General features: G+C 32.4%; 1 long non-coding RNA gene across 1 annotated transcript; it reads right to left on the reverse strand.

Moving 5' to 3' along the window:
* Positions 1–620: 620 nt before the first annotated feature.
* Positions 621–2,208, reverse strand: LOC135144160 (uncharacterized). Its single transcript, XR_010283012.1, has 3 exons — positions 1,862–2,208; positions 1,187–1,811; positions 621–1,136 (listed from the first exon to the last, which is right to left on the reverse strand). It is a non-coding gene; the product is annotated as an uncharacterized LOC135144160 (long non-coding RNA).
* Positions 2,209–14,064: the final 11,856 nt, after the last annotated feature.

Consider the following 14,064-nt stretch of genomic DNA (forward strand, 5'->3'; position numbering starts at 1 on the left):
AAAAACAAATAATGTTAATAATGGGGCTGTTTGCGGAGTGATAGCAATGGGAACCGGTTACTCTAAACTTACAGAACTTTGTTCAGTCTTGGACATACCTCAAATATCTGAGAGAACATACACTAAAGCAGAGCGCAGGATTTTAAAAATTAGTCAGGAACTTTGTAAAGAAGAAATGGTAAAATCAGGCTAAGAAGAATATAATAATAATAATAATAATCTTTATTCATGTTATATGTACAAAGTACTTACACACGTCAAAACAGTACGCACAATATATATGTATATATATATATATATATATACGTCAATAATAACTTTTGGCCTCGCGCCAGATTTAGGCAACAAGTAATGGGAGAATATGAAAACCACATCCTAGCCTCAAACCTGTCATATCAGTGTTCAAGTTTGTATTTATGGTTGCATCATTTACAACAAGCGAATGCTTGACACGTTTTAAAGTAGGTAAATATTTGGAGTTATAGCAGTGACTATGTATACTCTATACTCACTGGTTATAGTTTAAACTGTTTTCGAGTAAAAGAAAGAAAAAGTGGTATGAATCAGTTTATTCAGAAACAATTTTTTGGAATTAAAACAGCCACATAGAGGCTGAAGAAATTAAGATAATCAAAGAGAAAAGAAAACAACTTAAAACTAGGAAAGCTTACTTCGTAGTAAGTGCAATTATATTCTATGAACATTTAATACTACTATAAAACACCAAAGTAGATTATTCATATTTCTTATGAAGTTAGAGATTGCAATTATTAACAAAGTTGACAACGTATGGATAAAGTTAAATATATATCTTTTAGTCAAAAGAGGTGTCTGCATAATTTGTTACAGTGTGTTTGCAGGTATATTTGTACAATGCAGCAGCTGCTGCATTCAGCTATCCAAATGTAATGTATAAATAATGATTTGTCTGGTGTATGGTGCGGTCTTAAAATTAGGTATTTTTACTATATTTCAATTGGATAAATATTTTTACACATATTTGTAAATTCTCGTGCTTTGCCAGTTTTAGACGTTGGAATTTTAATTATTAGCGTATCGTTTTTGTCTTGAATGCCGTCATTATTTTTCAATTTATCCATTCCACATGCTCCTACAACTTCTAATAAAAAATAAACCTAAAACATAATGATTTATAGACAATGTGATTGATTTTGTTTGAGATCACCTGTAACATCAGGTACATTTAATCACGGGCTTCTGTTAAAAATTTTGGTAAGTCTTCTCTTGTAAATATATTTGATTTCTTGGCAATGTAACCTATATTTTTTGCTTGAAAACTTGGTGTACTTAGATATATCTATGCTGTTTTTTATTAACAGAGTTGACTTTAACTACGACTATGCAGCCCAAAGTGTTAAAGATTTCACAGAATTTGCTTTTTCAGCGAAATACTCGTATGCAATGAGGTGTTCTCCATATATTTTGCATGGTTGTTTCTGCGCAAAAAAAAAATTCATACCGCTTTTCATAAACTGTGGCTGAGTTTTTAGGTAATAAATTTGATATATTATCTGCCAGTTTTTGCAAGTTCGGTCGAATGCATGTAAACTGCTTGTTATTACTGCTATCCATCTCTATTTTGCAATTGCTGCAGATCTTTCTGCAAGCAAAAATATTAAAAGTGCCGAAAAATAAGAGGTATGCTTCATACTTTCATTTAAAATGGGCATGTAAGCTAATAATCTGTTCTGTAATAATAATAAAAGCTTATTATAGGTTATGTAGATACAAGAAAATTGTTCAAATTCTTCCATTCCGCATACTCCTACAACTTCGAATAAAAAATATACCTAAAACATTATGTTTTATAGACAATGTGATTGACCTTCTTTGAGATTACCTTTGACATTAGGTACATTAATCACGGGCCTCTGTTAAAAATTTGCGTAAGTTTTCTCTTGTAAATATATTTGATTTCTGGGAAACATAACCTATATTTTTTGCTTGAGAACTTGGTGTACTTAGATTATATCTATGCTGTTTTATATTAACAGAGTTGACTTTAACAACGACTATGTAGCCCAAAATGTTGATTTCACAGAATTTTCTTTTTCAGCGAAATACTCGTATGCAAAATGAGATATTCTCCATATAATGTTTTCCATTCCATGGTTGTTTCTGCACCGAACAAAAACTTATTACAGGTTATGTGGATACACATTGTTCGCTGCCATAGAATGTCGCTGCACTTCAAGAAATCCGCTGTTGCCATGCAAGGATGCGACGTTGCGAGATTACGCGCAAATTTAGTTAATAAATTATATTTATAAAATTAATAAACCGGATGTGTTTCTAATAACTAATAAAAAGGGTTAACAAAGAGTATAGAATTACTGCTAAACCGAAAAACAATTTATAACCTTGTAAAATGTAATTGTGGAGGTAGATAATACTAATATGACAACACCGCATTTAATTTCTGTGCCGATTTTTGAACATAACATTGCTATGGATAAAAACTATTATTTGACTTAAATTAACTTTTGGAATCACAGTCTTTGGATTTTTTTCGTAGATACTCCACAGTAAACAACATAATTATAAATCTGTCCCTTTGATTTATTAATTTCTCAATCCGTCGATATTTGAAAGACGATTTGGTATTCTTAAAACAAGGGTTACTAATTTAATGTTTCCTTGGACTGTGAGCCTGAAAGTTGTTTTGTATGAATCCATATGGGGTCAAAGTGTACTAAAGATGAAAAGAATGACTTCGTTTATAGCAACTTTTGGCCTCTCGTGTTTAATATTTCTCCAAGAATGTTTTTAATTTTGTAAGATATTGGGCCAATAAAACATACACAGACAACATTATTTGCAATTCTTCCAACCACCTATGGATTCATAAAATATCAACTTTTGCATCTTTAATTGAAATATTGTTCAATTCTAATCTAAACCATGAAAACTATAATAAAGAACTTCAGTCCATAAAACAAATTGCAATAAATAATGACTTTAAAGTAAAATTAATCCACAATCTAATTCACAAAATAAGATACAAAATTAAAAAAAAAACAATGTTGCTCGTTGTTCAAAACGGACCATGATACTAAGGAAGACATAGGTAGATATTATTTTCTGGATTTTATTGAAACATTATCTTACAAAATTAAAAACATACTAAATAGAGTGAATAAAAATGTTAATATTTCATTTAGAAAAATTAATTCAACCAGAAATCAGTTACTGAACAACAAAGATAAAATTACTTAACTAGATAAAGCCGGAGTCTATCAATTACAATTTGAATGTTGAGATTGTGCCTTAAATTTTACGAATCCATATCGTGAAATAATACACCTCATGAATTTCACTGGCTTGTGTTGAAATTTCGGGTTTCCAATTTTAAATTTATTAATCTAGTACTTCGTTCCAAAAACAAAATTGTGCCCGGAATGATGGGTTAATTACCTGTTTTCACATATACGAAGCGCACGAGTCCGAAAGTTACCTAACATGCAATTATGAGGCTAAATGTTGCTATGGATGAAAACTATTATTTGACTTAAAGTAACTTTTGGCATCACAGTCTTTAGATCTTTTTTCATAGGTATTTTACACTTAACAACATCATTATGAATTTATTTCTTAGATTTATTTCTCAATCCACCAATATTTGTCTTAACCTCATAGAAAATGTTTCGTCTTATGGAAAAAATCTGAATCTTTACACTTGGGGGTGTGCCTGAATATATAGCACCGAATATTGCCTCACATGAATTTTACTGTCTCGATTTGACCAAATTTTGGGTTTCCGATTTTAGATTTAATCATGTACCTAGTACTTTAAGATATGTTAGCACATGAGTCCGAAATTATGAGGCCAAAAGTTTCTATGGATGAAAGCCATTATTTGATTTAAAGTAACTTTTGGCATCACATTCTTTAGATTTTTTTAATAGTTACTTCACAATTAATAACATAATTATGACTTTTTCTTTTAGGTTTATTTCTCTTATCTGTTATTAAAATAACTGCTATTAAGTTAATTTTAGCCTGGGTTCTAAGTTTGAAAGTTGTTTTCTACGATTCCGTGAGGCCGAAGTGCACAAAAGATGAAAATAATTTTAGGTTAGATAGTTCAACACTCAGCCAATTATTTATTTTTATTTATACTATTTTCGTGTGGTATAGCAAGAATAATGGTTAACAATCAAGTATTTTAGGCTCAAAAAACGGCAGATCAAATTCCTGATAATATTAACACTAATAAGTCTAAAAATTCAACCAAATATTGACTTTTTTAAAGTGTTATAAAATCAAAATTATAAAACAACATTTTGAAATTTAATTTTTAATCTGCTAACCAGAATGCTTTGAAATGTTGCAGATGTTTTAAGGCTATAAAGAGCATCATAAATCTTTAGTTAAAAAATATTTGCTTATCCCCTCCAAAAACTTGATGACGTCAGCTCAAAAGTTTGTGGAATAAATCATATCTAAAATGTACAAAATATGATGAGTCTGTACTTGTGATCTATCACTCCATTCATATTTTTTGGATTTGCATATACAGGGTGACTCAAAAAAATTAATGAATGCGTAAATATATTTTATTGATTTAATCAGGAACTACAAAACCGAATGCTCTGAAATCTTGCAGATGTTTTAAGGTCATAAAGAGCATAATAAATGTTTAGTCAAAATATATTTGCTTATCCCCTCCAAAAACTTGATGACGTCAGCTCGAAAGTTTGCCGAATAAATCATATCTAAAATGTACAAAATATGATGAGGCTGTACTTGTCATTTATCACTCCATTCATATTTTTTGGATTTGCATATACAGAGTGACTCAAAAAAATTAATGAATGCGTAAATATATTTTATTGATTTAATCAGGAACTACAAAACGGAATGCTCTGACATCTTGCAGATGTTTTAAGGTTATAAAGAGCATAATAAATGTTTAGTCAAAATATATTTGCTTATCCCCTCCAAAAACTTGATGACGTCAGCTCGAAAATTTGCCGAATAAATCATATCTAAAATGTACAAAATATGATCAGTCTGTACTTGTGATCTATCACCCCATTCATATTTTTTGGATTTGCATATACAGGGTGATTCAAGAAAATAAATGAAAGCGTAAATTTACTTTACTCACACACACAATAGACATGCAGTCGTCAAGTTTCCGACAGCGAGGGAAGTACTGTCTAAACTCTTTAGACCAATTTTTTAAAGTGTTATAGGTTTACTGACGAGGTGGCTGAGGAAGGGGATGAACCCTGAAACTGGAATCACCATAATAGTATAAATAAAAATAAATAATTGGTTGATTGCAGAACTACCTAACCCAAATTTATACCCACGCTAATATGGAAACAAACATATCAAAATAATTAGCTCATTTATAGCAACTTTGGACCTGTCGTCCTTTATATTTGGCTAAGTAGCAAGTATTTAAAAAATTTAGATTATCACTTTAACTTTGAATAAACAATATTTTTATGAATGCGTCTACAGATACTTCTACCATTCACAGTCGTAATTTTGTCTAAACCTCATAGAAAATGTTTCGTTTTATGGAAAAATCTGAATCTTTACACTTGGGGGTGTGCCTGAATATATAGCACCGAATATTGATTCACATGAATTTTACTGCCTCGATTTGACCAAATTTTGGGTTTCCGATTTTAGATTTATTCATGTACCTTGTATACTTGTCCAAAAGGTATAAAGTTATATGACCATCATAAAAGTAGTTGACCGCAAATAAATACTCCCTTTCTGTAGTTCGCAATAAGCTTACCGATTGGCAATAAATCTTCTTCTAAACATTTCTTGCTCACATTTAACAGGGCTGGCTTTCAAAGCGAGTGGTTATTTCGGAACCCTCAGCGGCTGCAGGTAGTAAAGAAATAGTGGAGTGGTAGATTTTCATATTTAGTGAAAGCCGACCCTGAATGAAACCACAACAGCCGGTCGAGCTGCAGTGGACACGTTATTTACGACCCTAAAACCTTTTCTATTGTAAACAACTTAACTTCCACACAATGGGATGATTTTATGATGGCCATATAACCTTATAGCTCTTGGTCCACTATACTTTAATGTATGTTAGCACATGAGTCCGAAAGTTATTCGTCATGTAATTAAGAGGCCAAAAGTTTCTATGGATGAAAGCCATTATTTGATTTAAAGTAACTTTTGGCATCACAATCTTTAGATATTTTTAATAGTTACTTCACAATTAATAACACAATTATGACTTTTTCTTGTAGGTTTATTTCTCATATTTGTTATTAAAATAACTGCTATTAAGTTAATTTTAGCTTGGGTTGTAAGTTTGAAAGTTGTTTTCTACGATTCTGTGAGGCCAAAGTCTACAAAAGATGAAAATAATTTTAGGTTAGATAGTTCAACATTCAGCCAATTATTTATTTTTATTTATACTATTTTCGTGTGGTATAGCAAGAATAATGGTCAAAAATCAAGTATTTTAGGATCAAAAAACGGCACATCAATTTCCAGATAATATTAACACTAATAAGTCTAAAAATCTAACCAAATATTGACTTTTTTAAAGTGTTATAAGTTTACTGACGAGGTGGCAGAGAAAGGGGATGAACCCTGAAACTGTTATCACCAAAATAGTGTAAATAAAAATAAATAATTGGTTGATTGCAGAACAACCTAACTTAACTTTATACCCACGCTAATATGGAAACACACATATCAAAATAATTAGCTCATTTATAGCAACTTTCGAACTCTCGTATTTTATATTTGGCTAAGTAGCAAGTATTTAAAAATGTAAATAATCACTTTAACTTTGAATAAAAAATATTTTTATGAATGCGTCTACAGATACTTCTACCATTCACAGTCGTAATTTTGTCTTAACCTCATAGAAAATGTTTCGTTTTATGGAAAAAATCTGAATCTTTACACTTGGGGGAGTGCCTGAATATATAGCACCGAATATTGATTCACATGTATTTTACTGCCTCGATTTGACCAAATTTTGGGTTTCCGATTTTAGATTTATTCATGTACCTTGTTGTGACGGTCCACCCTTGAGGAGAAACCGCAAAATACCGCAATAAGAAACTTCAGAACATAATTCTCTAACTCAAAGACTAAATTCGCATATTCGCAAAAAGCAAGCAAATTGCGCATGCCCAATCGCGTATGTATTCCAACCACCAAATAATTGCAAAACCCATATTCGCAAACCATTGAGAAGCACTCACTCAGTCAACCCTAGCTAAATACCACACCCAAGCAAAAGTTCCAAGATGGCGACAGCATGTGACGTTAACATGATAACAAGACAAAGAAGAATCCACAACGTTGGCACGTGATTCTAACGACATTCAATTAAAAGCACAGAGGAACCAACACCAAATAAATCACACCAAATTAACTACCAAAGGCGTTACACAATAACGCAACGCAAGATAAAAGAAGCATAAAACAAATCAAATCTCACGCATTACCATCAATCTATTTTGCGACTTATCAGTCTGACGAAATTCTCGAAACAACGAAACTAAGACTTATAAAACCTCTAAATAAAGCCCAAAAGGATTGCATTCTTATCAACTAACCCAAATACGAATACCACGATGCAACACGTGCACTCATAAAGATGCCACCAAAGACATAATTAATGAGAAAATCGCCGTATAAAAGGTCGCAAAATCGGGAAGTCGAGGAAGTCGAATCCAGTGTGCCACGAAGACGAGAAGTACCCACGACGATCGATACCCAAGTAGAGCCGTGCTGAAACCTTGTCCAGCTGATAGTTCCTTGCCCGAAATTGCGAAGGAAGAGTTAGAAAAGTTCCATGGTTTTTTGTAAGTGAAAGAATCTAAATTTAAACCGTCATGCATGTGTTATCTTGCTTCTGTGCCTTCTTCGATAATCGACTGATGTGTGATTAACCTGGACCTCCGTCATTATACGAAAAATTTAACTTGTTAAATTGGGGAATGGTCCATTACTGTCATCGAAAGGGCGAACGTTTATCAACTCAGAACTGAGGAATTATCTGAGAGATGGGTTACTAGTCTGTCGCTTAAATGCAAACGCCATTAACAAAATGATGAAGATAACGAAAGCGGTCACTGCTCTCTGCGGTCCCTGTTTTAATGTGAATCTCGGAATTTTGACGAATCTTGGGGGGATTTCCGGATAACCCGTGTACCTTAATAAAAGCTTTAAGACTTCCCGTAGTTAATGATTAATCGCGCATTTATGAAAATATGTAGTATTGTCATTTGTTATTTTTGCTCTAAGGTCCGGAAACTTCCTTCCATGATTTTTGAACAGTTTCTTTTATTCTTTTTAATTTGTTTATGGAAATGCTAATCATTCCAAATTTTATTACTGCGACTTAGGGTAATAGGGAATGATCCTTGTGAAAGGTACCATTTGCAAATTGGACCTCATACGTCCATGTCCTACCTACTTAACGTCATACTTGCAATTATTCACTGGCATTTAAATTAAGTTTTGTGCTAATATTTTATTGATCAGGGATAGAAAAAGATTATTTAAGGACATTTCGAGTAGCGTTTTCGTTTTAAATAACTTTAAGGAGACGTAGATATTTGGCCCTTTTGTAGCAACTGTTGATTGCCATATATCTAAATAATTGAAGTGAATAGTAAGTAGTTTTGTTTTGTATTATCAAGTAAAGGTTATTATTATTTAGCGAACGCGTCAAATATCGATTTTTGGTTTCGTAGCCTTAAGAATGCGATTATATTTAACCTTTGTCTGGGACTTACAATTTTTACCATTAATTCTGTTTGAATTTAGATTTAATATACTTGTTAAATGAAGACTACATTTTACTTATTACCTCTCCCTGATTGCAATTTAGCTATCCATTTCCAAGGAAATGGGCCTACACCCAAATAAATAATTTTGTTAGTGTCCATGCTTGGCCACCGATAATAACACGGATGGACACGACAAAATGGCGCAGTCGGTAGGATAATTCGCTAAATTGCAAAAAAAAGGGAGTTGTAATAATTAATGAACAAAAAGAAAAATGTGAAAATTCTTAAAAACATAGAAATCACAAAAATCAGAAAAATTAAAAATCACAGACAACCCAGAGTGTAAAATAAGATTAGTGTATTACTATTATTTTTTTAAGTGAAACATAACTATTTTGGCGTAAGTTCGTTCGTACTATTTTCAATGCTTTTCAACCAAACTTATCTCGGACTATCCCTTTTGAAAATTGAAATTACTTTTGCACGATTTTAGTGAACCGTTCTCATAACAACAAATTAACTTAAAATAAATGTTGCAAATTGCAGATCGTAGAAAAATGTGTTGACGGCAAGGTAAACGAAATAAGTTTTTGAGCATTTTTTTTTTTTGTTACAATTAGGCATTTTAACTTTTATCTAAACAGCCGCATTCATTTAACGAGTCTCTTTTCTATCGAGCACACTTATTATGATAATTCGAGAAAAACATTAAGTTCGAGAATTCACGCAATTTATTCAACTAGAGTGCACACAGAGTTTAAGTACTTCTTACTTACCAAGTTTTGTCTATAAGATAATAAAATTTTTTCCTCATCTTTCTCACTTTCGCACTTTTAAATTATGGAACAACTTTTCTTTCAACTACATCCAGTAGCACAGAAAGCTCATGAAATAAACACCAGAAATTTTTAAGCACTTCAAATTTATTTTAAATTATAAGACATACATCGTAAGAACATCATCATGTATAATAATCACTCCACCGACAATTTAGTTCGGAATTGGCGACGAACGCAGTGTGATACAGTAGTACCACCAAGAACTGACCAGATAATATTCCAACTCGCGAAAAATTCGGCGATGATGGGACGGAAATCGCTTCGTAGGTAGGCAGAAGTCTCCGATTGTACCCCAACTACGGGCCTTCTGCTGGTTGCGGAGCGCGATGTCGAAAGTCCGTCCCAAATCGAACCCACAATTTCTAACGAATTTCTGCGAATTTGATTGACAATCTCGCAAAGCGTCTAGGCGTCGTGGAAAAGCTCTTCTCCGTCTGCAGATAACGTAGAAAATCGGTAGAAACTCGTCGTTGTTCACCTATAAATAAAAAGTAATCGTTGAAAAGATTTCATTACAAAATTAAAGTAAATTAACTACGTTTGAACCATTGCGAACACAATAGAAAACAAAGTCATTACTTACCTATTTCTGCTTTTGCTTGCTAGATAAATTTTCACAACAACAGACCCGATCTTACTTAGATCAAAAATCACTGAACACTAAAACGTTTTTCTCAATCTCAAGTTCCCAAATTTAGAAACAGTGCGACAAGAGGGTTCTCTCGCTTTATCGAACCCCTAATTGGTGCTAAGATGCACCCGAATTGCGCCCTTGTGGTTAGACGCCACCAGATGTCACACAAACCATGGTAGAAGGAGACCATGACACAAACAGTTATTACATTTATTAAGTAGTAAAGAGACTTTCGCTTATTTTATTCCGTTTATTTTCGCAAATAGTTCTTATCGTCATAACTGTCAATACCGGTAATGTGCTAACTTTATTCACGCGAACGCTACAACCCTGCAAGTACTTTCCCGAAATGTACCAATACAAAACTCGCACAGAGTGCAGCTCTTAATCGCGATCCCCCAACTCAAGAAGTCGTACCAGATGTTTAATAAAACACGATAGCTTTCCCCTGCCTAGTGCATCTTTCACAGACTCAGATGTTAATAACATACCATAGTTTACCTTAATTTCGCAATATCAGAATAAATGATAAGAAAGAACTAGACACAATAAGCATTTATTTAAATAACGCTTATGCATATAATAATTAATAATAAAACCCAACGAATTCATTCTGTTTGGTGAGGGATATTCACCCTGACTCGGAACAGCTGGGATCGGAAACGCTTTTGAGATAAAACAAAAAAAAAAAAAAAATCATTTTCGAAATTTAAATAAAGTAAAACAAATTTAAACAAATAGATAAATCATTGCTAACTTTGTCATGTACGATATCATTAAAGAATTTTCATTTAAATTTTATAAAACTTACTTTAAATAATTACAGGCAATTTTTAGCTTTTCGACTCTAAAACAACAAAAGAAAAATCAATATTTAAACCAATCAGTCAATCATTTTTTTTTTGTATGAACCATGCCCTACTAATTTTTTTCTTGAACGTCTAATTCATATTTGATAAAAATAGAACCTCTATCTGAACTTTGATAAACAACACATTAATTAACAAAAAAAAAAAAAAAAAATTGTTGTTAGATTTTCTGAAATTAGATTTTAAAGCTGTCCATAAGTAATTTTGTCTTGTTGAATTTAAAGAAAGAATTTTATAAACCACAGTTAAAATAATAAACGAATTCTGCTTGGATTTTTTAAGTAGATTTTACGTAAAAAAAAAACCCATTTTGTTTTGTTGAACTTCCAGCATAAAAATAAAGTAATAATAATATATTTAAATTTTAATTTTCGGAATAGTATTTGTACTTGTAAATAAACCAGATTTAAGAACAGAACGTGATTAAACAAATGAATAGCTCGATAAGGCAATACAGTAAATTTTGTTTTAATAGAGAAAGAAATAACCTAAGTAAATAACGAATAAAACAAATATTTAGAAAACTTTCTTTTCGCGCACTGGTTGGGCCGAATAAAAACAAGTGTGAATACCAGAGCATAAAAGACTAGAACAGTAAGGTGAAACAAATAAAGAAATAATCTCGATTAAAAGAAATAAAAATACGTATATGCATAGAATTGAAAGCAAAAACCATAGAGACTTAACAACTCGTACTGTACCTGTTTGGAGTATCCCGTCAATAAATCCTTGTAGTATTACCAGATGTTCAACTAAAATAAATCCGATAAATTTAAGCTCTGAAGTAATAATGTTAGACAAAATACAATAAACACGAACTAAATATGTCAAGAATTACATTTTTTTTTTTATGAAAATCCACGACCCAAAACAGCTTAAAATCCACGGAAACTCACATATAAGTGGTTGTAAAGCCCCAGTAACCTCAGTTGTCAATTTTAAGTCAAACATACAATGAAAATAAAAGAAAAAGATGAACTTGCAAGGGACACGATTATCTTATCAAGCATGTGAAAATGATCGGAAAAACTAACGAAAATTGTGCGTAAATGAATAAACAAAAAAAAATTGCATTTGTTAAATAAATACAGTAAGAAATAACGACTATCAGTCCATGGAGATATTTTATAGCATATCAAAATTTTTAACAAATTGGAAATAATAAAATACTAAAAATTTATAACATTCAAAATTTCAATTTCAGTCTTGACTTAATCAATAAATTATTTTTAAACCTATAGCAAGAATTATCTCAAAAAAAAAAAAATATAGCGATTTTATAAGCTTTAACTTAAATTACGGATACATTTTCCAAAACGATCATCAAGCCAACTGACGAAATTTTACAACAGAGTATACACTACCGCATTTACCACAAGAAGGGAACTAAAATTCAAAATTATCACTAGTTACCACCACCCAAGATAGTGCCCCAAATAACGAAGTAAGAAGTTTTTATTTAAAACAGTTTCGTTGGAACTGTACGGCGTGAACATAGTGAAATTATTAAATATTCAGAGATTCAAAATTGCGTAAGCCAGAAATTCTTAACAACAATAGTTTGCAGAATTGATGAGAAGTAAGCATAGGTAATAACATTTAGGAAACAGAATTATCATAATTAAGTGAAAAAGGCTCCGATATAATGTCGGTTTAACAAAGATGAAATTTGTATAACTATTTACTCAATTACCAGAAAGTAGAATAGTAGAATAGCAGTTTAGTTCATAAGTTAGCATTACCAGACAAATAGAAACCGATAAGCTGATAAAAGCTGTATGCAGCCTATAAGTCGCGATGTTAATAATAATAATAATAATACCAGAAATCAAAACTATTGGTAATCGTTTGTGCCCAAAAGAGAAACACAGAGACAGACACTACCTAGTAAGTGTTAGCGGTACCAAAGTAAGGGTTGTAACCGTGTGAAGAACAACTCTGCACGTACTACGAAATTGCCATCAATAAAATCGATTCGATAAATTCATAGCGATCACTTTAGAATAATTATAGCATCCGGTTATATAACAGAACAAATATAAATAATAATGAGAAGAACATTCAAAAAAAAAAAAAAACATCTCCAACAAAAATCGAGGATTTTTCCATTTATGACAGTTTAAATAAGGCACTAAGCCACCTTAGAATTTGTTTTATTTTTTTTATTTTTTTTGATATCGTAGCAAGAGAAACCTTTGAAGACGATGTTTCAAATATCGTGTTGGATTGGTGGTAAAACACCCCAACAAAGCGCGCATAAATTGAGAAGAATTAACGAGTATGAAAGACCGCAGATAATAAGAGATTTAAGAGAAGATTTAAAGTTAAAGAGAGAAGATACCGTCATGGTAACCCCAGGCGAAGATGCAGATGCCGTAGTTGCAAATGCGTTAGTTTTTAGAGATACCGTCATGGCAACCCCAGGCGAAGTTGCAGAGGCATTAGTTTTAAGAGATACCGTCATGGCAACCCCAGGCGAAGATGCAGATGCCGTAGTTGCAAATGCGTTAGTTTTTAGAGATACCGTCATGGCAACCCCAGGCGAAGATGCAGATGCCGTAGGTGCAAATGTGTTAGTTTTTAGAGATACCGTCATGGTAACCCCAGGCGAAGATGCAGATGCCGCAGGTGCAGATGCGTTAGTTTTTAGAGATACCGTCATGGCAACCCCAGGCGAAGATGCCGATGCGATAGTTTTAAGAGATACCGTCATGGCAACCCCAGGCGAAGATGCAGATGCAGTAGTTGCAGATGCGTTAGTTTTTAGAGATACCGTCATGGCAACCCCAGGCGAAGATGTAGTTTCATTAGGATTAGAAGATATCGAGCGGGAGAAGTCAATCAAAATAGGGGCTAACGTTGTGGCGACCCCGAATACAGGAGCTCCTGAAAGTGTTTATGAAGAAAGTGTGAATTATCGGAAACCAGCAAATGAAGAAGCGGTACAATTTAAAGAAAAACAG

The sequence above is a fragment of the Zophobas morio genome, unplaced genomic scaffold (assembly GCF_036711695.1).
Source record: "Zophobas morio isolate AGI-343-1 ecotype UQ-CSIRO unplaced genomic scaffold, CSIRO_AGI_Zmor_V1 ptg000084l, whole genome shotgun sequence".
NCBI lineage: Eukaryota > Metazoa > Arthropoda > Insecta > Coleoptera > Tenebrionidae > Zophobas > Zophobas morio.